A 22,467-nucleotide genomic window follows, 5' to 3' on the forward strand; every position below is an offset into this window, starting at 1 on the left:
TTTTTTCTAAATATGTAAATGAGGATTTATAAGACAACTGGGAGGTAACAGCAGCGATTCTCCTGAGGTGGGGCTTCCTCCCAGCCTCTGACTCTGTCCTATCAGCAGGATGCTGTTTCACAGCATTAGGAGACAGTCTAGAGGGAAGGGGGATCCATTCAAACAGCCATATCTCGGGCTGTGGACGACCTAGAACCGCGGTTCTGGTGGCATATGAAAGGGGAGATTCCAATCTTTCATATGACAGTAGAATCACAGTTCTAGCTGTGACAGAGCCTGAGATATAGCCAGTTGAATACAGAATTGGGAATGAAAGCTGTATACTATAAGATCACACTGTGTTGCTGGACAGGGAAGGGTGCAGAAGCTGATTGGACAGCGTCATACAGAAAACATTACACCGCCCAAAGTGAAAAGAAAGAGTCTTGTTTTATAATTCTGGTTATTGATGTGTCTAAAAGTGACAATTCTCCCCGTCGGGGAATCGAACCCCGGTCTCCCGCGTGACAGGCGGGGATACTCTCCACTATACTAACGAGGACCTGCTGATACCACGGCTGTGTGAGTTGCGTGGAGCAGGCCTAGCGGCGGCGCATGTGTGGCCTGAGTGCATTGTGTAAATTGCATATATGTGGAATGGGTCTGTATGGCGTGTCCGATGCCGAGAGTGGTCTTTGTTTTGGTAACTATGCTATGCCCCCACATCCCTGTGCTCGTTATTCACTATTAATCTGACACCACTGAGACCATTCAACAACTCTAATACAGATTAGTGTGCCCCCCTATGATAGGAAAATGAATAAATATGGCAATGACATATTGTCTTCTCTTTATGTGGTAATAACTTTGGAATTCTTTTATTTATCCAAGCATTCTGAGATTGTTTTCTTGTGACACATTGTACTTTATGTAAGTGGTAAAATGTGGTCGATACAATCCGAATCGTAGAGAAAATTAGCATTTTTCGAAATGTATCTGCTTGTAAGACAGATAATAATCCTGGTACTGCAATTTCGTCCTATTTAAAGAGGCTCTGTCACTTGTACTTCCCTATCTCCTAGCTAATTTGATAGGCGCTGTCACACTGATAATACTAGTGAAAATTGTGTCCCAAAACGTTTATTATTTCAAAAGTTATGAGCTTTTTTCTAAATATGTAAATGAGGATTTATAAGACAACTGGGAGGTAACAGCAGCGATTCTCCTGAGGTGGGGCTTCCTCCCAGCCTCTGACTCTGTCCTATCAGCAGGATGCTGTTTCACAGCATTAGGAGACAGTCTAGAGGGAAGGGGGATCCATTCAAACAGCCATATCTCGGGCTGTGGACGACCTAGTACCGCGGTTCTGGTGGCATATGAAAGGGGAGATTCCAATCTTTCATATGACAGTAGAATCACAGTTCTAGCTGTGACAGAGCCTGAGATATAGCCAGTTGAATACAGAATTGGGAATGAAAGCTGTATACTATAAGATCACACTGTGTTGCTGGACAGGGAAGGGTGCAGAAGCTGATTGGACAGCGTCATACAGAAAACATTACACCGCCCAAAGTGAAAAGAAAGAGTCTTGTTTTATAATTCTGGTTATTGATGTGTCTAAAAGTGACAATTCTCCCCGTCGGGGAATCGAACCCCGGTCTCCCGCGTGACAGGCGGGGATACTCTCCACTATACTAACGAGGACCTGCTGATACCACGGCTGTGTGAGTTGCGTGGAGCAGGCCTAGCGGCGGCGCATGTGTGGCCTGAGTGCATTGTGTAAATTGCATATATGTGGAATGGGTCTGTATGGCGTGTCCGATGCCGAGAGTGGTCTTTGTTTTGGTAACTATGCTATGCCCCCACATCCCTGTGCTCGTTATTCACTATTAATCTGACACCACTGAGACCATTCAACAACTCTAATACAGATTAGTGTGCCCCCCTATGATAGGAAAATGATTAAATATGGCAATGACATATTGTCTTCTCTTTATGTGGTAATAACTTTGGAATTCTTTTATTCATCCAAGCATTCTGAGATTGTTTTCTTGTGACACATTGTACTTTATGTAAGTGGTAAAATGTGGTCGATACAATCCGAATCGTAGAGAAAATTGTAGAGAAAATTAGCATTTTTCTAAATGTATCTGCTTGTAAGACAGATAATAATCCTGGTACTGCAATTTCGTCCTATTTAAAGAGGCTCTGTCACTTGTACTTCCCTATCTCCTAGCTAATTTGATAGGCGCTGTCACACTGATAATACTAGTGAAAATTGTGTCCCAAAACGTTTATTATTTCAAAAGTTATGAGCTTTTTTCTAAATATGTAAATGAGGATTTATAAGACAACTGGGAGGTAACAGCAGCGATTCTCCTGAGGTGGGGCTTCCTCCCAGCCTCTGACTCTGTCCTATCAGCAGGATGCTGTTTCACAGCATTAGGAGACAGTCTAGAGGGAAGGGGGATCCATTCAAACAGCCATATCTCGGGCTGTGGACGACCTAGAACCGCGGTTCTGGTGGCATATGAAAGGGGAGATTCCAATCTTTCATATGACAGTAGAATCACAGTTCTAGCTGTGACAGAGCCTGAGATATAGCCAGTTGAATACAGAATTGGGAATGAAAGCTGTACACTATAAGATCACACTGTGTTGCTGGACAGGGAAGGGTGCAGAAGCTGATTGGACAGCGTCATACAGAAAACATTACACCGCCCAAAGTGAAAAGAAAGAGTCTTGTTTTATAATTCTGGTTATTGATGTGTCTAAAAGTGACAATTCTCCCCGTCGGGGAATCGAACCCCGGTCTCCCGCGTGACAGGCGGGGATACTCTCCACTATACTAACGAGGACCTGCTGATACCACGGCTGTGTGAGTTGCGTGGAGCAGGCCTAGCGGCGGCGCATGTGTGGCCTGAGTGCATTGTGTAAATTGCATATATGTGGAATGGGTCTGTATGGCGTGTCAGATGCCGAGAGTGGTCTTTGTTTTGGTAACTATGCTATGCCCCCACATCCCTGTGCTCGTTATTCACTATTAATCTGACACCACTGAGACCATTCAACAACTCTAATACAGATTAGTGTGCCCCCCTATGATAGGAAAATGAATAAATATGGCAATGACATATTGTCTTCTCTTTATGTGGTAATAACTTTGGAATTCTTTTATTTATCCAAGCATTCTGAGATTGTTTTCTTGTGACACATTGTACTTTATGTAAGTGGTAAAATGTGGTCGATACAATCCGAATCGTAGAGAAAATTGTAGAGAAAATTAGCATTTTTCTAAATGTATCTGCTTGTAAGACAGATAATAATCCTGGTACTGCAATTTCGTCCTATTTAAAGAGGCTCTGTCACTTGTACTTCCCTATCTCCTAGCTAATTTGATAGGCGCTGTCACACTGATAATACTAGTGAAAATTGTGTCCCAAAACGTTTATTATTTCAAAAGTTATGAGCTTTTTTCTAAATATGTAAATGAGGATTTATAAGACAACTGGGAGGTAACAGCAGCGATTCTCCTGAGGTGGGGCTTCCTCCCAGCCTCTGACTCTGTCCTATCAGCAGGATGCTGTTTCACAGCATTAGGAGACAGTCTAGAGGGAAGGGGGATCCATTCAAACAGCCATATCTCGGGCTGTGGACGACCTAGAACCGCGGTTCTGGTGGCATATGAAAGGGGAGATTCCAATCTTTCATATGACAGTAGAATCACAGTTGTAGCTGTGACAGAGCCTGAGATATAGCCAGTTGAATACAGAATTGGGAATGAAATCTGTATACTATAAGATCACACTGTGTTGCTGGACAGGGAAGGGTGCAGAAGCTGATTGGACAGCGTCATACAGAAAACATTACACCGCCCAAAGTGAAAAGAAAGAGTCTTGTTTTATAATTCTGGTTATTGATGTGTCTAAAAGTGACAATTCTCCCCGTCGGGGAATCGAACCCCGGTCTCCCGCGTGACAGGCGGGGATACTCTCCACTATACTAACGAGGACCTGCTGATACCACGGCTGTGTGAGTTGCGTGGAGCAGGCCTAGCGGCGGCACATGTGTGGCCTGAGTGCATTGTGTAAATTGCATATATGTGGAATGGGTCTGTATGGCGTGTCCGATGCCGAGAGTGGTCTTTGTTTTGGTAACTATGCTATGCCCCCACATCCCTGTGCTCGTTATTCACTATTAATCTGACACCACTGAGACCATTCAACAACGCTAATACAGATTAGTGTGCCCCCCTATGATAGGAAAATGAATAAATATGGCAATGACATATTGTCTTCTCTTTATGTGGTAATAACTTTGGAATTCTTTTATTTATCCAAGCATTCTGAGATTGTTTTCTTGTGACACATTGTACTTTATGTAAGTGGTAAAATGTGGTCGATACAATCCGAATCGTAGAGAAAATTGTAGAGAAAATTAGCATTTTTCTAAATGTATCTGCTTGTAAGACAGATAATAATCCTGGTACTGCAATTTCGTCCTATTTAAAGAGGCTCTGTCACTTGTACTTCCCTATCTCCTAGCTAATTTGATAGGCGCTGTCACACTGATAATACTAGTGAAAATTGTGTCCCAAAACGTTTATTATTTCAAAAGTTATGAGCTTTTTTCTAAATATGTAAATGAGGATTTATAAGACAACTGGGAGGTAACAGCAGCGATTCTCCTGAGGTGGGGCTTCCTCCCAGCCTCTGACTCTGTCCTATCAGCAGGATGCTGTTTCACAGCATTAGGAGACAGTCTAGAGGGAAGGGGGATCCATTCAAACAGCCATATCTCGGGCTGTGGACGACCTAGAACCGCGGTTCTGGTGGCATATGAAAGGGGAGATTCCAATCTTTCATATGACAGTAGAATCACAGTTCTAGCTGTGACAGAGCCTGAGATATAGCCAGTTGAATACAGAATTGGGAATGAAAGCTGTATACTATAAGATCACACTGTGTTGCTGGACAGGGAAGGGTGCAGAAGCTGATTGGACAGCGTCATACAGAAAACATTACACCGCCCAAAGTGAAAAGAAAGAGTCTTGTTTTATAATTCTGGTTATTGATGTGTCTAAAAGTGACAATTCTCCCCGTCGGGGAATCGAACCCCGGTCTCCCGCGTGACAGGCGGGGATACTCTCCACTATACTAACGAGGACCTGCTGATACCACGGCTGTGTGAGTTGCGTGGAGCAGGCCTAGCGGCGGCGCATGTGTGGCCTGAGTGCATTGTGTAAATTGCATATATGTGGAATGGGTCTGTATGGCGTGTCCGATGCCGAGAGTGGTCTTTGTTTTGGTAACTATGCTATGCCCCCACATCCCTGTGCTCGTTATTCACTATTAATCTGACACCACTGAGACCATTCAACAACTCTAATACAGATTAGTGTGCCCCCCTATGATAGGAAAATGAATAAATATGGCAATGACATATTGTCTTCTCTTTATGTGGTAATAACTTTGGAATTCTTTTATTTATCCAAGCATTCTGAGATTGTTTTCTTGTGACACATTGTACTTTATGTAAGTGGTAAAATGTGGTCGATACAATCCGAATCGTAGAGAAAATTAGCATTTTTCGAAATGTATCTGCTTGTAAGACAGATAATAATCCTGGTACTGCAATTTCGTCCTATTTAAAGAGGCTCTGTCACTTGTACTTCCCTATCTCCTAGCTAATTTGATAGGCGCTGTCACACTGATAATACTAGTGAAAATTGTGTCCCAAAACGTTTATTATTTCAAAAGTTATGAGCTTTTTTCTAAATATGTAAATGAGGATTTATAAGACAACTGGGAGGTAACAGCAGCGATTCTCCTGAGGTGGGGCTTCCTCCCAGCCTCTGACTCTGTCCTATCAGCAGGATGCTGTTTCACAGCATTAGGAGACAGTCTAGAGGGAAGGGGGATCCATTCAAACAGCCATATCTCGGGCTGTGGACGACCTAGTACCGCGGTTCTGGTGGCATATGAAAGGGGAGATTCCAATCTTTCATATGACAGTAGAATCACAGTTCTAGCTGTGACAGAGCCTGAGATATAGCCAGTTGAATACAGAATTGGGAATGAAAGCTGTATACTATAAGATCACACTGTGTTGCTGGACAGGGAAGGGTGCAGAAGCTGATTGGACAGCGTCATACAGAAAACATTACACCGCCCAAAGTGAAAAGAAAGAGTCTTGTTTTATAATTCTGGTTATTGATGTGTCTAAAAGTGACAATTCTCCCCGTCGGGGAATCGAACCCCGGTCTCCCGCGTGACAGGCGGGGATACTCTCCACTATACTAACGAGGACCTGCTGATACCACGGCTGTGTGAGTTGCGTGGAGCAGGCCTAGCGGCGGCGCATGTGTGGCCTGAGTGCATTGTGTAAATTGCATATATGTGGAATGGGTCTGTATGGCGTGTCCGATGCCGAGAGTGGTCTTTGTTTTGGTAACTATGCTATGCCCCCACATCCCTGTGCTCGTTATTCACTATTAATCTGACACCACTGAGACCATTCAACAACTCTAATACAGATTAGTGTGCCCCCCTATGATAGGAAAATGATTAAATATGGCAATGACATATTGTCTTCTCTTTATGTGGTAATAACTTTGGAATTCTTTTATTCATCCAAGCATTCTGAGATTGTTTTCTTGTGACACATTGTACTTTATGTAAGTGGTAAAATGTGGTCGATACAATCCGAATCGTAGAGAAAATTGTAGAGAAAATTAGCATTTTTCTAAATGTATCTGCTTGTAAGACAGATAATAATCCTGGTACTGCAATTTCGTCCTATTTAAAGAGGCTCTGTCACTTGTACTTCCCTATCTCCTAGCTAATTTGATAGGCGCTGTCACACTGATAATACTAGTGAAAATTGTGTCCCAAAACGTTTATTATTTCAAAAGTTATGAGCTTTTTTCTAAATATGTAAATGAGGATTTATAAGACAACTGGGAGGTAACAGCAGCGATTCTCCTGAGGTGGGGCTTCCTCCCAGCCTCTGACTCTGTCCTATCAGCAGGATGCTGTTTCACAGCATTAGGAGACAGTCTAGAGGGAAGGGGGATCCATTCAAACAGCCATATCTCGGGCTGTGGACGACCTAGAACCGCGGTTCTGGTGGCATATGAAAGGGGAGATTCCAATCTTTCATATGACAGTAGAATCACAGTTCTAGCTGTGACAGAGCCTGAGATATAGCCAGTTGAATACAGAATTGGGAATGAAAGCTGTACACTATAAGATCACACTGTGTTGCTGGACAGGGAAGGGTGCAGAAGCTGATTGGACAGCGTCATACAGAAAACATTACACCGCCCAAAGTGAAAAGAAAGAGTCTTGTTTTATAATTCTGGTTATTGATGTGTCTAAAAGTGACAATTCTCCCCGTCGGGGAATCGAACCCCGGTCTCCCGCGTGACAGGCGGGGATACTCTCCACTATACTAACGAGGACCTGCTGATACCACGGCTGTGTGAGTTGCGTGGAGCAGGCCTAGCGGCGGCGCATGTGTGGCCTGAGTGCATTGTGTAAATTGCATATATGTGGAATGGGTCTGTATGGCGTGTCAGATGCCGAGAGTGGTCTTTGTTTTGGTAACTATGCTATGCCCCCACATCCCTGTGCTCGTTATTCACTATTAATCTGACACCACTGAGACCATTCAACAACTCTAATACAGATTAGTGTGCCCCCCTATGATAGGAAAATGAATAAATATGGCAATGACATATTGTCTTCTCTTTATGTGGTAATAACTTTGGAATTCTTTTATTTATCCAAGCATTCTGAGATTGTTTTCTTGTGACACATTGTACTTTATGTAAGTGGTAAAATGTGGTCGATACAATCCGAATCGTAGAGAAAATTGTAGAGAAAATTAGCATTTTTCTAAATGTATCTGCTTGTAAGACAGATAATAATCCTGGTACTGCAATTTCGTCCTATTTAAAGAGGCTCTGTCACTTGTACTTCCCTATCTCCTAGCTAATTTGATAGGCGCTGTCACACTGATAATACTAGTGAAAATTGTGTCCCAAAACGTTTATTATTTCAAAAGTTATGAGCTTTTTTCTAAATATGTAAATGAGGATTTATAAGACAACTGGGAGGTAACAGCAGCGATTCTCCTGAGGTGGGGCTTCCTCCCAGCCTCTGACTCTGTCCTATCAGCAGGATGCTGTTTCACAGCATTAGGAGACAGTCTAGAGGGAAGGGGGATCCATTCAAACAGCCATATCTCGGGCTGTGGACGACCTAGAACCGCGGTTCTGGTGGCATATGAAAGGGGAGATTCCAATCTTTCATATGACAGTAGAATCACAGTTGTAGCTGTGACAGAGCCTGAGATATAGCCAGTTGAATACAGAATTGGGAATGAAATCTGTATACTATAAGATCACACTGTGTTGCTGGACAGGGAAGGGTGCAGAAGCTGATTGGACAGCGTCATACAGAAAACATTACACCGCCCAAAGTGAAAAGAAAGAGTCTTGTTTTATAATTCTGGTTATTGATGTGTCTAAAAGTGACAATTCTCCCCGTCGGGGAATCGAACCCCGGTCTCCCGCGTGACAGGCGGGGATACTCTCCACTATACTAACGAGGACCTGCTGATACCACGGCTGTGTGAGTTGCGTGGAGCAGGCCTAGCGGCGGCACATGTGTGGCCTGAGTGCATTGTGTAAATTGCATATATGTGGAATGGGTCTGTATGGCGTGTCCGATGCCGAGAGTGGTCTTTGTTTTGGTAACTATGCTATGCCCCCACATCCCTGTGCTCGTTATTCACTATTAATCTGACACCACTGAGACCATTCAACAACGCTAATACAGATTAGTGTGCCCCCCTATGATAGGAAAATGAATAAATATGGCAATGACATATTGTCTTCTCTTTATGTGGTAATAACTTTGGAATTCTTTTATTTATCCAAGCATTCTGAGATTGTTTTCTTGTGACACATTGTACTTTATGTAAGTGGTAAAATGTGGTCGATACAATCCGAATCGTAGAGAAAATTGTAGAGAAAATTAGCATTTTTCTAAATGTATCTGCTTGTAAGACAGATAATAATCCTGGTACTGCAATTTCGTCCTATTTAAAGAGGCTCTGTCACTTGTACTTCCCTATCTCCTAGCTAATTTGATAGGCGCTGTCACACTGATAATACTAGTGAAAATTGTGTCCCAAAACGTTTATTATTTCAAAAGTTATGAGCTTTTTTCTAAATATGTAAATGAGGATTTATAAGACAACTGGGAGGTAACAGCAGCGATTCTCCTGAGGTGGGGCTTCCTCCCAGCCTCTGACTCTGTCCTATCAGCAGGATGCTGTTTCACAGCATTAGGAGACAGTCTAGAGGGAAGGGGGATCCATTCAAACAACCATATCTCGGGCTGTGGACGACCTAGAACCGCGGTTCTGGTGGCATATGAAAGGGGAGATTCCAATCTTTCATATGACAGTAGAATCACAGTTCTAGCTGTGACAGAGCCTGAGATATAGCCAGTTGAATACAGAATTGGGAATGAAAGCTGTATACTATAAGATCACACTGTGTTGCTGGACAGGGAAGGGTGCAGAAGCTGATTGGACAGCGTCATACAGAAAACATTACACCGCCCAAAGTGAAAAGAAAGAGTCTTGTTTTATAATTCTGGTTATTGATGTGTCTAAAAGTGACAATTCTCCCCGTCGGGGAATCGAACCCCGGTCTCCCGCGTGACAGGCGGGGATACTCTCCACTATACTAACGAGGACCTGCTGATACCACGGCTGTGTGAGTTGCGTGGAGCAGGCCTAGCGGCGGCGCATGTATGGCCTGAGTGCATTGTGTAAATTGCATATATGTGGAATGGGTCTGTATGGCGTGTCCGATGCCGAGAGTGGTCTTTGTTTTGGTAACTATGCTATGCCCCCACATCCCTGTGCTCGTTATTCACTATTAATCTGACACCACTGAGACCATTCAACAACTCTAATACAGATTAGTGTGCCCCCCTATGATAGGAAAATGATTAAATATGGCAATGACATATTGTCTTCTCTTTATGTGGTAATAACTTTGGAATTCTTTTATTTATCCAAGCATTCTGAGATTGTTTTCTTGTGACACATTGTACTTTATGTAAGTGGTAAAATGTGGTCGATACAATCCGAATCGTAGAGAAAATTGTAGAGAAAATTAGCATTTTTCTAAATGTATCTGCTTGTAAGACAGATAATAATCCTGGTACTGCAATTTCGTCCTATTTAAAGAGGCTCTGTCACTTGTACTTCCCTATCTCCTAGCTAATTTGATAGGCGCTGTCACACTGATAATACTAGTGAAAATTGTGTCCCAAAACGTTTATTATTTCAAAAGTTATGAGCTTTTTTCTAAATATGTAAATGAGGATTTATAAGACAACTGGGAGGTAACAGCAGCGATTCTCCTGAGGTGGGGCTTCCTCCCAGCCTCTGACTCTGTCCTATCAGCAGGATGCTGTTTCACAGCATTAGGAGACAGTCTAGAGGGAAGGGGGATCCATTCAAACAGCCATATCTCGGGCTGTGGACGACCTAGAACCGCGGTTCTGGTGGCATATGAAAGGGGAGATTCCAATCTTTCATATGACAGTAGAATCACAGTTCTAGCTGTGACAGAGCCTGAGATATAGCCAGTTGAATACAGAATTGGGAATGAAAGCTGTATACTATAAGATCACACTGTGTTGCTGGACAGGGAAGGGTGCAGAAGCTGATTGGACAGCGTCATACAGAAAACATTACACCGCCCAAAGTGAAAAGAAAGAGTCTTGTTTTATAATTCTGGTTATTGATGTGTCTAAAAGTGACAATTCTCCCCGTCGGGGAATCGAACCCCGGTCTCCCGCGTGACAGGCGGGGATACTCTCCACTATACTAACGAGGACCTGCTGATACCACGGCTGTGTGAGTTGCGTGGAGCAGGCCTAGCGGCGGCGCATGTGTGGCCTGAGTGCATTGTGTAAATTGCATATATGTGGAATGGGTCTGTATGGCGTGTCCGATGCCGAGAGTGGTCTTTGTTTTGGTAACTATGCTATGCCCCCACATCCCTGTGCTCGTTATTCACTATTAATCTGACACCACTGAGACCATTCAACAACTCTAATACAGATTAGTGTGCCCCCCTATGATAGGAAAATGATTAAATATGGCAATGACATATTGTCTTCTCTTTATGTGGTAATAACTTTGGAATTCTTTTATTTATCCAAGCATTCTGAGATTGTTTTCTTGTGACACATTGTACTTTATGTAAGTGGTAAAATGTGGTCGATACAATCCGAATCGTAGAGAAAATTGTAGAGAAAATTAGCATTTTTCTAAATGTATCTGCTTGTAAGACAGATAATAATCCTGGTACTGCAATTTCGTCCTATTTAAAGAGGCTCTGTCACTTGTACTTCCCTATCTCCTAGCTAATTTGATAGGCGCTGTCACACTGATAATACTAGTGAAAATTGTGTCCCAAAACGTTTATTATTTCAAAAGTTATGAGCTTTTTTCTAAATATGTAAATGAGGATTTATAAGACAACTGGGAGGTAACAGCAGCGATTCTCCTGAGGTGGGGCTTCCTCCCAGCCTCTGACTCTGTCCTATCAGCAGGATGCTGTTTCACAGCATTAGGAGACAGTCTAGAGGGAAGGGGGATCCATTCAAACAGCCATATCTCAGGCTGTGGACGACCTAGAACCGCGGTTCTGGTGGCATATGAAAGGGGAGATTCCAATCTTTCATATGACAGTAGAATCACAGTTCTAGCTGTGACAGAGCCTGAGATATAGCCAGTTGAATACAGAATTGGGAATGAAAGCTGTATACTATAAGATCACACTGTGTTGCTGGACAGGGAAGGGTGCAGAAGCTGATTGGACAGCGTCATACAGAAAACATTACACCGCCCAAAGTGAAAAGAAAGAGTCTTGTTTTATAATTCTGGTTATTGATGTGTCTAAAAGTGACAATTCTCCCCGTCGGGGAATCGAACCCCGGTCTCCCGCGTGACAGGCGGGGATACTCTCCACTATACTAACGAGGACCTGCTGATACTACGGCTGTGTGAGTTGCGTGGAGCAGGCCTAGCGGCGGCACATGTGTGGCCTGAGTGCATTGTGTAAATTGCATATATGTGGAATGGGTCTGTATGGCGTGTCCGATGCCGAGAGTGGTCTTTGTTTTGGTAACTATGCTATGCCCCCACATCCCTGTGCTCGTTATTCACTATTAATCTGACACCACTGAGACCATTCAACAACGCTAATACAGATTAGTGTGCCCCCCTATGATAGGAAAATGAATAAATATGGCAATGACATATTGTCTTCTCTTTATGTGGTAATAACTTTGGAATTCTTTTATTTATCCAAGCATTCTGAGATTGTTTTCTTGTGACACATTGTACTTTATGTAAGTGGTAAAATGTGGTCGATACAATCCGAATCGTAGAGAAAATTGTAGAGAAAATTAGCATTTTTCTAAATGTATCTGCTTGTAAGACAGATAATAATCCTGGTACTGCAATTTCGTCCTATTTAAAGAGGCTCTGTCACTTGTACTTCCCTATCTCCTAGCTAATTTGATAGGCGCTGTCACACTGATAATACTAGTGAAAATTGTGTCCCAAAACGTTTATTATTTCAAAAGTTATGAGCTTTTTTCTAAATATGTAAATGAGGATTTATAAGACAACTGGGAGGTAACAGCAGCGATTCTCCTGAGGTGGGGCTTCCTCCCAGCCTCTGACTCTGTCCTATCAGCAGGATGCTGTTTCACAGCATTAGGAGACAGTCTAGAGGGAAGGGGGATCCATTCAAACAACCATATCTCGGGCTGTGGACGACCTAGAACCGCGGTTCTGGTGGCATATGAAAGGGGAGATTCCAATCTTTCATATGACAGTAGAATCACAGTTCTAGCTGTGACAGAGCCTGAGATATAGCCAGTTGAATACAGAATTGGGAATGAAAGCTGTATACTATAAGATCACACTGTGTTGCTGGACAGGGAAGGGTGCAGAAGCTGATTGGACAGCGTCATACAGAAAACATTACACCGCCCAAAGTGAAAAGAAAGAGTCTTGTTTTATAATTCTGGTTATTGATGTGTCTAAAAGTGACAATTCTCCCCGTCGGGGAATCGAACCCCGGTCTCCCGCGTGACAGGCGGGGATACTCTCCACTATACTAACGAGGACCTGCTGATACCACGGCTGTGTGAGTTGCGTGGAGCAGGCCTAGCGGCGGCGCATGTATGGCCTGAGTGCATTGTGTAAATTGCATATATGTGGAATGGGTCTGTATGGCGTGTCCGATGCCGAGAGTGGTCTTTGTTTTGGTAACTATGCTATGCCCCCACATCCCTGTGCTCGTTATTCACTATTAATCTGACACCACTGAGACCATTCAACAACTCTAATACAGATTAGTGTGCCCCCCTATGATAGGAAAATGATTAAATATGGCAATGACATATTGTCTTCTCTTTATGTGGTAATAACTTTGGAATTCTTTTATTTATCCAAGCATTCTGAGATTGTTTTCTTGTGACACATTGTACTTTATGTAAGTGGTAAAATGTGGTCGATACAATCCGAATCGTAGAGAAAATTGTAGAGAAAATTAGCATTTTTCTAAATGTATCTGCTTGTAAGACAGATAATAATCCTGGTACTGCAATTTCGTCCTATTTAAAGAGGCTCTGTCACTTGTACTTCCCTATCTCCTAGCTAATTTGATAGGCGCTGTCACACTGATAATACTAGTGAAAATTGTGTCCCAAAACGTTTATTATTTCAAAAGTTATGAGCTTTTTTCTAAATATGTAAATGAGGATTTATAAGACAACTGGGAGGTAACAGCAGCGATTCTCCTGAGGTGGGGCTTCCTCCCAGCCTCTGACTCTGTCCTATCAGCAGGATGCTGTTTCACAGCATTAGGAGACAGTCTAGAGGGAAGGGGGATCCATTCAAACAGCCATATCTCGGGCTGTGGACGACCTAGAACCGCGGTTCTGGTGGCATATGAAAGGGGAGATTCCAATCTTTCATATGACAGTAGAATCACAGTTCTAGCTGTGACAGAGCCTGAGATATAGCCAGTTGAATACAGAATTGGGAATGAAAGCTGTATACTATAAGATCACACTGTGTTGCTGGACAGGGAAGGGTGCAGAAGCTGATTGGACAGCGTCATACAGAAAACATTACACCGCCCAAAGTGAAAAGAAAGAGTCTTGTTTTATAATTCTGGTTATTGATGTGTCTAAAAGTGACAATTCTCCCCGTCGGGGAATCGAACCCCGGTCTCCCGCGTGACAGGCGGGGATACTCTCCACTATACTAACGAGGACCTGCTGATACCACAGCTGTGTGAGTTGCGTGGAGCAGGCCTAGCGGCGGCGCATGTGTGGCCTGAGTGCATTGTGTAAATTGCATATATGTGGAATGGGTCTGTATGGCGTGTCCGATGCCGAGAGTGGTCTTTGTTTTGGTAACTATGCTATGCCCCCACATCCCTGTGCTCGTTATTCACTATTAATCTGACACCACTGAGACCATTCAACAACTCTAATACAGATTAGTGTGCCCCCCTATGATAGGAAAATGATTAAATATGGCAATGACATATTGTCTTCTCTTTATGTGGTAATAACTTTGGAATTCTTTTATTTATCCAAGCATTCTGAGATTGTTTTCTTGTGACACATTGTACTTTATGTAAGTGGTAAAATGTGGTCGATACAATCCGAATCGTAGAGAAAATTGTAGAGAAAATTAGCATTTTTCTAAATGTATCTGCTTGTAAGACAGATAATAATCCTGGTACTGCAATTTCGTCCTATTTAAAGAGGCTCTGTCACTTGTACTTCCCTATCTCCTAGCTAATTTGATAGGCGCTGTCACACTGATAATACTAGTGAAAATTGTGTCCCAAAACGTTTATTATTTCAAAAGTTATGAGCTTTTTTCTAAATATGTAAATGAGGATTTATAAGACAACTGGGAGGTAACAGCAGCGATTCTCCTGAGGTGGGGCTTCCTCCCAGCCTCTGACTCTGTCCTATCAGCAGGATGCTGTTTCACAGCATTAGGAGACAGTCTAGAGGGAAGGGGGATCCATTCAAACAGCCATATCTCAGGCTGTGGACGACCTAGAACCGCGGTTCTGGTGGCATATGAAAGGGGAGATTCCAATCTTTCATATGACAGTAGAATCACAGTTCTAGCTGTGACAGAGCCTGAGATATAGCCAGTTGAATACAGAATTGGGAATGAAAGCTGTATACTATAAGATCACACTGTGTTGCTGGACAGGGAAGGGTGCAGAAGCTGATTGGACAGCGTCATACAGAAAACATTACACCGCCCAAAGTGAAAAGAAAGAGTCTTGTTTTATAATTCTGGTTATTGATGTGTCTAAAAGTGACAATTCTCCCCGTCGGGGAATCGAACCCCGGTCTCCCGCGTGACAGGCGGGGATACTCTCCACTATACTAACGAGGACCTGCTGATACCACGGCTGTGTGAGTTGCGTGGAGCAGGCCTAGCGGCGGCGCATGTGTGGCCTGAGTGCATTGTGTAAATTGCATATATGTGGAATGGGTCTGTATGGCGTGTCCGATGCCGAGAGTGGTCTTTGTTTTGGTAACTATGCTATGCCCCCACATCCCTGTGCTCGTTATTCACTATTAATCTGACACCACTGAGACCATTCAACAACTCTAATACAGATTAGTGTGCCCCCCTATGATAGGAAAATGATTAAATATGGCAATGACATATTGTCTTCTCTTTATGTGGTAATAACTTTGGAATTCTTTTATTTATCCAAGCATTCTGAGATTGTTTTCTTGTGACACATTGTACTTTATGTAAGTGGTAAAATGTGGTCGATACAATCCGAATCGTAGAGAAAATTGTAGAGAAAATTAGCATTTTTCTAAATGTATCTGCTTGTAAGACAGATAATAATCCTGGTACTGCAATTTCGTCCTATTTAAAGAGGCTCTGTCACTTGTACTTCCCTATCTCCTAGCTAATTTGATAGGCGCTGTCACACTGATAATACTAGTGAAAATTGTGTCCCAAAACGTTTATTATTTCAAAAGTTATGAGCTTTTTTCTAAATATGTAAATGAGGATTTATAAGACAACTGGGAGGTAACAGCAGCGATTCTCCTGAGGTGGGGCTTCCTCCCAGCCTCTGACTCTGTCCTATCAGCAGGATGCTGTTTCACAGCATTAGGAGACAGTCTAGAGGGAAGGGGGATCCATTCAAACAGCCATATCTCGGGCTGTGGACGACCTAGAACCGCGGTTCTGGTGGCATATGAAAGGGGAGATTCCAATCTTTCATATGACAGTAGAATCACAGTTCTAGCTGTGACAGAGCCTGAGATATAGCCAGTTGAATACAGAATTGGGAATGAAAGCTGTATACTATAAGATCACACTGTGTTGCTGGACAGGGAAGGGTGCAGAAGCTGATTGGACAGCGTCATACAGAAAACATTACACCGCCCAAAGTGAAAAGAAAGAGTCTTGTTTTATAATTCTGGTTATTGATGTGTCTAAAAGTGACAATTCTCCCCGTCGGGGAATCGAACCCCGGTCTCCCGCGTGACAGGCGGGGATACTCTCCACTATACTAACGAGGACCTGCTGATACCACGGCTGTGTGAGTTGCGTGGAGCAGGCCTAGCGGCGGCGCATGTGTGGCCTGAGTGCATTGTGTAAATTGCATATATGTGGAATGGGTCTGTATGGCGTGTCCGATGCCGAGAGTGGTCTTTGTTTTGGTAACTATGCTATGCCCCCACATCCCTGTGCTCGTTATTCACTATTAATCTGACACCACTGAGACCATTCAACAACTCTAATACAGATTAGTGTGCCCCCCTATGATAGGAAAATGAATAAATATGGCAATGACATATTGTCTTCTCTTTATGTGGTAATAACTTTGGAATTCTTTTATTTATCCAAGCATTCTGAGATTGTTTTCTTGTGACACATTGTACTTTATGTAAGTGGTAAAATGTGGTCGATACAATCCGAATCGTAGAGAAAATTGTAGAGAAAATTAGCATTTTTCTAAATGTATCTGCTTGTAAGACAGATAATAATCCTGGTACTGCAATTTCGTCCTATTTAAAGAGGCTCTGTCACTTGTACTTCCCTATCTCCTAGCTAATTTGATAGGCGCTGTCACACTGATAATACTAGTGAAAATTGTGTCCCAAAACGTTTATTATTTCAAAAGTTATGAGCTTTTTTCTAAATATGTAAATGAGGATTTATAAGACAACTGGGAGGTAACAGCAGCGATTCTCCTGAGGTGGGGCTTCCTCCCAGCCTCTGACTCTGTCCTATCAGCAGGATGCTGTTTCACAGCATTAGGAGACAGTCTAGAGGGAAGGGGGATCCATTCAAACAGCCATATCTCGGGCTGTGGACGACCTAGAACCGCGGTTCTGGTGGCATATGAAAGGGGAGATTCCAATCTTTCATATGACAGTAGAATCACAGTTCTAGCTGTGACAGAGCCTGAGATATAGCCAGTTGAATACAGAATTGGGAATGAAAGCTGTATACTATAAGATCACACTGTGTTGCTGGACAGGGAAGGGTGCAGAAGCTGATTGGACAGCGTCATACAGAAAACATTACACCGCCCAAAGTGAAAAGAAAGAGTCTTGTTTTATAATTCTGGTTATTGATGTGTCTAAAAGTGACAATTCTCCCCGTCGGGGAATCGAACCCCGGTCTCCCGCGTGACAGGCGGGGATACTCTCCACTATACTAACGAGGACCTGCTGATACCACGGCTGTGTGAGTTGCGTGGAGCAGGCCTAGCGGCGGCGCATGTGTGGCCTGAGTGCATTGTGTAAATTGCATATATGTGGAATGGGTCTGTATGGCGTGTCCGATGCCGAGAGTGGTCTTTGTTTTGGTAACTATGCTATGCCCCCACATCCCTGTGCTCGTTATTCACTATTAATCTGACACCACTGAGACCATTCAACAACTCTAATACAGATTAGTGTGCCCCCCTATGATAGGAAAGGGTGCTGGACAGGGAAGGGTGCAGAAGCTGATTGGACAGCGTCATACAGAAAACATTACACCGCCCAAAGTGAAAAGAAAGAGTCTTGTTTTATAATTCTGGTTATTGATGTGTCTAAAAGTGACAATTCTCCCCGTCGGGGAATCGAACCCCGGTCTCCCGCGTGACAGGCGGGGATACTCTCCACTATACTAACGAGGACCTGCTGATACCACGGCTGTGTGAGTTGCGTGGAGCAGGCCTAGCGGCGGCGCATGTGTGGCCTGAGTGCATTGTGTAAATGGCATATATGTGGAATGGGTCTGTATGGCGTGTCCGATGCCGAGAGTGGTCTTTGTTTTGGTAACTATGCTATGCCCCCACATCCCTGTGCTCGTTATTCACTATTAATCTGACACCACTGAGACCATTCAACAACTCTAATACAGATTAGTGTGCCCCCCTATGATAGGAAAATGAATAAATATGGCAATGACATATTGTCTTCTCTTTATGTGGTAATAACTTTGGAATTCTTTTATTTATCCAAGCATTCTGAGATTGTTTTCTTGTGACACATTGTACTTTATGTAAGTGGTAAAATGTGGTCGATACAATCCGAATCGTAGAGAAAATTGTAGAGAAAATTAGCATTTTTCTAAATGTATCTGCTTGTAAGACAGATAATAATCCTGGTACTGCAATTTCGTCCTATTTAAATAGGCTCTGTCACTTGTACTTCCCTATCTCCTAGCTAATTTGATAGGCGCTGTCACACTGATAATACTAGTGAAAATTGTGTCCCAAAACGTTTATTATTTCAAAAGTTATGAGCTTTTTTCTAAATATGTAAATGAGGATTTATAAGACAACTGGGAGGTAACAGCAGCGATTCTCCTGAGGTGGGGCTTCCTCCCAGCCTCTGACTCTGTCCTATCAGCAGGATGCTGTTTCACAGCATTAGGAGACAGTCTAGAGGGAAGGGGGATCCATTCAAACAGCCATATCTCGGGCTGTGGACGACCTAGAACTGCGGTTCTGGTGGCATATGAAAGGGGAGATTCCAATCTTTCATATGACAGTAGAATCACAGTTCTAGCTGTGACAAAGCCTGAGATATAGCCAGTTGAATACAGAATTGGGAATGAAAGCTGTATACTATAAGATCACACTGTGTTGCTGGACAGGGAAGGGTGCAGAAGCTGATTGGACAGCGTCATACAGAAAACATTACACCGCCCAAAGTGAAAAGAAAGAGTCTTGTTTTATAATTCTGGTTATTGATGTGTCTAAAAGTGACAATTCTCCCCGTCGGGGAATCGAACCCCGGTCTCCCGCGTGACAGGCCGGGATACTCTCCACTATACTAACGAGGACCTGCTGATACCACGGCTGTGTGAGTTGCGTGGAGCAGGCCTAGCGGCGGCGCATGTGTGGCCTGAGTGCATTGTGTAAATGGCATATATGTGGAATGGGTCTGTATGGCGTGTCCGATGCCGAGAGTGGTCTTTGTTTTGGTAACTATGCTATGCCCCCACATCCCTGTGCTCGTTATTCACTATTAATCTGACACCACTGAGACCATTCAACAACTCTAATACAGATTAGTGTGCCCCCCTATGATAGGAAAATGAATAAATATGGCAATGACATATTGTCTTCTCTTTATGTGGTAATAACTTTGGAATTCTTTTATTTATCCAAGCATTCTGAGATTGTTTTCTTGTGACACATTGTACTTTATGTAAGTGGTAAAATGTGGTCGATACAATCCGAATCGTAGAGAAAATTGTAGAGAAAATTAGCATTTTTCTAAATGTATCTGCTTGTAAGACAGATAATAATCCTGGTACTGCAATTTCGTCCTATTTAAATAGGCTCTGTCACTTGTACTTCCCTATCTCCTAGCTAATTTGATAGGCGCTGTCACACTGATAATACTAGTGAAAATTGTGTCCCAAAACGTTTATTATTTCAAAAGTTATGAGCTTTTTTCTAAATATGTAAATGAGAATTTATAAGACAACTGGGAGGTAACAGCAGCGATTCTCCTGAGGTGGGGCTTCCTCCCAGCCTCTGACTCTGTCCTATCAGCAGGATGCTGTTTCACAGCATTAGGAGACAGTCTAGAGGGAAGGGGGATCCATTCAAACAGCCATATCTCGGGCTGTGGACGACCTAGAACCACGGTTCTGGTGGCATATGAAAGCGGAGATTCCAATCTTTCATATGACAGTAGAATCACAGTTCTAGCTGTGACAGAGCCTGAGATATAGCCAGTTGAATACAGAATTGGGAATGAAAGCTGTATACTATAAGATCACACTGTGTTGCTGGACAGGGAAGGGTGCAGAAGCTGATTGGACAGCGTCATACAGAAAACATTACACCGCCCAAAGTGAAAAGAAAGAGTCTTGTTTTATAATTCTGGTTATTGATGTGTCTAAAAGTGACTATTCTCCCCGTCGGGGAATCGAACCCCGGTCTCCCGCGTGACAGGCGGGGATACTCTCCACTATACTAACGAGGACCTGCTGATACCACGGCTGTGTGAGTTGCGTGGAGCAGGCCTAGCGGCGGCGCATGTGTGGCCTGAGTGCATTGTGTAAATGGCATATATGTGGAATGGGTCTGTATGGCGTGTCCGATGCCGAGAGTGGTCTTTGTTTTGGTAACTATGCTATGCCCCCACATCCCTGTGCTCGTTATTCACTATTAATCTGACACCACTGAGACCATTCAACAACTCTAATACAGATTAGTGTGCCCCCCTATGATAGGAAAATGAATAAATATGGCAATGACATATTGTCTTCTCTTTATGTGGTAATAACTTTGGAATTCTTTTATTTATCCAAGCATTCTGAGATTGTTTTCTTGTGACACATTGTACTTTATGTAAGTGGTAAAATGTGGTCGATACAATCCGAATCGTAGAGAAAATTGTAGAGAAAATTAGCATTTTTCTAAATGTATCTGCTTGTAAGACAGATAATAATCCTGGTACTGCAATTTCGTCCTATTTAAATAGGCTCTGTCACTTGTACTTCCCTATCTCCTAGCTAATTTGATAGGCGCTGTCACACTGATAATACTAGTGAAAATTGTGTCCCAAAACGTTTATTATTTCAAAAGTTATGAGCTTTTTTCTAAATATGTAAATGAGGATTTATAAGACAACTGGGAGGTAACAGCAGCGATTCTCCTGAGGTGGGGCTTCCTCCCAGCCTCTGACTCTGTCCTATCAGCAGGATGCTGTTTCACAGCATTAGGAGACAGTCTAGAGGGAAGGGGGATCCATTCAAACAGCCATATCTCGGGCTGTGGACGACCTAGAACTGCGGTTCTGGTGGCATATGAAAGGGGAGATTCCAATCTTTCATATGACAGTAGAATCACAGTTCTAGCTGTGACAAAGCCTGAGATATAGCCAGTTGAATACAGAATTGGGAATGAAAGCTGTATACTATAAGATCACACTGTGTTGCTGGACAGGGAAGGGTGCAGAAGCTGATTGGACAGCGTCATACAGAAAACATTACACCGCCCAAAGTGAAAAGAAAGAGTCTTGTTTTATAATTCTGGTTATTGATGTGTCTAAAAGTGACAATTCTCCCCGTCGGGGAATCGAACCCCGGTCTCCCGCGTGACAGGCGGGGATACTCTCCACTATACTAACGAGGACCTGCTGATACCACGGCTGTGTGAGTTGCGTGGAGCAGGCCTAGCGGCGGCGCATGTGTGGCCTGAGTGCATTGTGTAAATGGCATATATGTGGAATGGGTCTGTATGGCGTGTCCGATGCCGAGAGTGGTCTTTGTTTTGGTAACTATGCTATGCCCCCACATCCCTGTGCTCGTTATTCACTATTAATCTGACACCACTGAGACCATTCAACAACTCTAATACAGATTAGTGTGCCCCCCTATGATAGGAAAATGAATAAATATGGCAATGACATATTGTCTTCTCTTTATGTGGTAATAACTTTGGAATTCTTTTATTTATCCAAGCATTCTGAGATTGTTTTCTTGTGACACATTGTACTTTATGTAAGTGGTAAAATGTGGTCGATACAATCCGAATCGTAGAGAAAATTGTAGAGAAAATTAGCATTTTTCTAAATGTATCTGCTTGTAAGACAGATAATAATCCTGGTACTGCAATTTCGTCCTATTTAAAGAGGCTCTGTCACTTGTACTTCCCTATCTCCTAGCTAATTTGATAGGCGCTGTCACACTGATAATACTAGTGAAAATTGTGTCCCAAAACGTTTATTATTTCAAAAGTTATGAGCTTTTTTCTAAATATGTAAATGAGAATTTATAAGACAACTGGGAGGTAACAGCAGCGATTCTCCTGAGGTGGGTCTTCCTCCCAGCCTCTGACTCTGTCCTATCAGCAGG

The 22,467-nt window shown here is 43.0% G+C and overlaps 20 non-coding genes across 20 annotated transcripts; all 20 read right to left on the reverse strand.

The window, feature by feature from the left end:
• Window positions 1–469: 469 nt before the first annotated feature.
• Window positions 470–541, reverse strand: TRNAD-GUC (transfer RNA aspartic acid (anticodon GUC)). The gene has a single exon. It is a non-coding gene; the product is annotated as a tRNA-Asp (tRNA).
• Window positions 542–1,611: 1,070 nt separating this feature from the next.
• On the reverse strand, window positions 1,612–1,683 carry TRNAD-GUC (transfer RNA aspartic acid (anticodon GUC)). Its single transcript has one exon. It is a non-coding gene; the product is annotated as a tRNA-Asp (tRNA).
• Window positions 1,684–2,765: 1,082 nt separating this feature from the next.
• On the reverse strand, window positions 2,766–2,837 carry TRNAD-GUC (transfer RNA aspartic acid (anticodon GUC)). Its single transcript has one exon. It is a non-coding gene; the product is annotated as a tRNA-Asp (tRNA).
• Window positions 2,838–3,919: 1,082 nt separating this feature from the next.
• On the reverse strand, window positions 3,920–3,991 carry TRNAD-GUC (transfer RNA aspartic acid (anticodon GUC)). Its single transcript has one exon. It is a non-coding gene; the product is annotated as a tRNA-Asp (tRNA).
• Window positions 3,992–5,073: 1,082 nt separating this feature from the next.
• Window positions 5,074–5,145, reverse strand: TRNAD-GUC (transfer RNA aspartic acid (anticodon GUC)). Its single transcript has one exon. It is a non-coding gene; the product is annotated as a tRNA-Asp (tRNA).
• A 1,070-nt stretch (window positions 5,146–6,215) lies between these two features.
• TRNAD-GUC (transfer RNA aspartic acid (anticodon GUC)) lies at window positions 6,216–6,287 on the reverse strand. The gene has a single exon. It is a non-coding gene; the product is annotated as a tRNA-Asp (tRNA).
• A 1,082-nt stretch (window positions 6,288–7,369) lies between these two features.
• On the reverse strand, window positions 7,370–7,441 carry TRNAD-GUC (transfer RNA aspartic acid (anticodon GUC)). Its single transcript has one exon. It is a non-coding gene; the product is annotated as a tRNA-Asp (tRNA).
• A 1,082-nt stretch (window positions 7,442–8,523) lies between these two features.
• Window positions 8,524–8,595, reverse strand: TRNAD-GUC (transfer RNA aspartic acid (anticodon GUC)). Its single transcript has one exon. It is a non-coding gene; the product is annotated as a tRNA-Asp (tRNA).
• A 1,082-nt stretch (window positions 8,596–9,677) lies between these two features.
• On the reverse strand, window positions 9,678–9,749 carry TRNAD-GUC (transfer RNA aspartic acid (anticodon GUC)). Its single transcript has one exon. It is a non-coding gene; the product is annotated as a tRNA-Asp (tRNA).
• A 1,082-nt stretch (window positions 9,750–10,831) lies between these two features.
• TRNAD-GUC (transfer RNA aspartic acid (anticodon GUC)) lies at window positions 10,832–10,903 on the reverse strand. The gene has a single exon. It is a non-coding gene; the product is annotated as a tRNA-Asp (tRNA).
• A 1,082-nt stretch (window positions 10,904–11,985) lies between these two features.
• TRNAD-GUC (transfer RNA aspartic acid (anticodon GUC)) lies at window positions 11,986–12,057 on the reverse strand. The gene has a single exon. It is a non-coding gene; the product is annotated as a tRNA-Asp (tRNA).
• A 1,082-nt stretch (window positions 12,058–13,139) lies between these two features.
• TRNAD-GUC (transfer RNA aspartic acid (anticodon GUC)) lies at window positions 13,140–13,211 on the reverse strand. The gene has a single exon. It is a non-coding gene; the product is annotated as a tRNA-Asp (tRNA).
• Window positions 13,212–14,293: 1,082 nt separating this feature from the next.
• TRNAD-GUC (transfer RNA aspartic acid (anticodon GUC)) lies at window positions 14,294–14,365 on the reverse strand. Its single transcript has one exon. It is a non-coding gene; the product is annotated as a tRNA-Asp (tRNA).
• Window positions 14,366–15,447: 1,082 nt separating this feature from the next.
• TRNAD-GUC (transfer RNA aspartic acid (anticodon GUC)) lies at window positions 15,448–15,519 on the reverse strand. Its single transcript has one exon. It is a non-coding gene; the product is annotated as a tRNA-Asp (tRNA).
• Window positions 15,520–16,601: 1,082 nt separating this feature from the next.
• TRNAD-GUC (transfer RNA aspartic acid (anticodon GUC)) lies at window positions 16,602–16,673 on the reverse strand. Its single transcript has one exon. It is a non-coding gene; the product is annotated as a tRNA-Asp (tRNA).
• Window positions 16,674–17,755: 1,082 nt separating this feature from the next.
• On the reverse strand, window positions 17,756–17,827 carry TRNAD-GUC (transfer RNA aspartic acid (anticodon GUC)). The gene has a single exon. It is a non-coding gene; the product is annotated as a tRNA-Asp (tRNA).
• A 384-nt stretch (window positions 17,828–18,211) lies between these two features.
• On the reverse strand, window positions 18,212–18,283 carry TRNAD-GUC (transfer RNA aspartic acid (anticodon GUC)). Its single transcript has one exon. It is a non-coding gene; the product is annotated as a tRNA-Asp (tRNA).
• Window positions 18,284–19,365: 1,082 nt separating this feature from the next.
• TRNAD-GUC (transfer RNA aspartic acid (anticodon GUC)) lies at window positions 19,366–19,437 on the reverse strand. The gene has a single exon. It is a non-coding gene; the product is annotated as a tRNA-Asp (tRNA).
• Window positions 19,438–20,519: 1,082 nt separating this feature from the next.
• On the reverse strand, window positions 20,520–20,591 carry TRNAD-GUC (transfer RNA aspartic acid (anticodon GUC)). The gene has a single exon. It is a non-coding gene; the product is annotated as a tRNA-Asp (tRNA).
• Window positions 20,592–21,673: 1,082 nt separating this feature from the next.
• TRNAD-GUC (transfer RNA aspartic acid (anticodon GUC)) lies at window positions 21,674–21,745 on the reverse strand. The gene has a single exon. It is a non-coding gene; the product is annotated as a tRNA-Asp (tRNA).
• Between the last annotated feature and the right edge of the window lie 722 nt (window positions 21,746–22,467).

This window comes from Rhinoderma darwinii (genome assembly GCF_050947455.1).
Source record: "Rhinoderma darwinii isolate aRhiDar2 chromosome 3 unlocalized genomic scaffold, aRhiDar2.hap1 SUPER_3_unloc_13, whole genome shotgun sequence".
Lineage (NCBI taxonomy): Eukaryota > Metazoa > Chordata > Amphibia > Anura > Rhinodermatidae > Rhinoderma > Rhinoderma darwinii.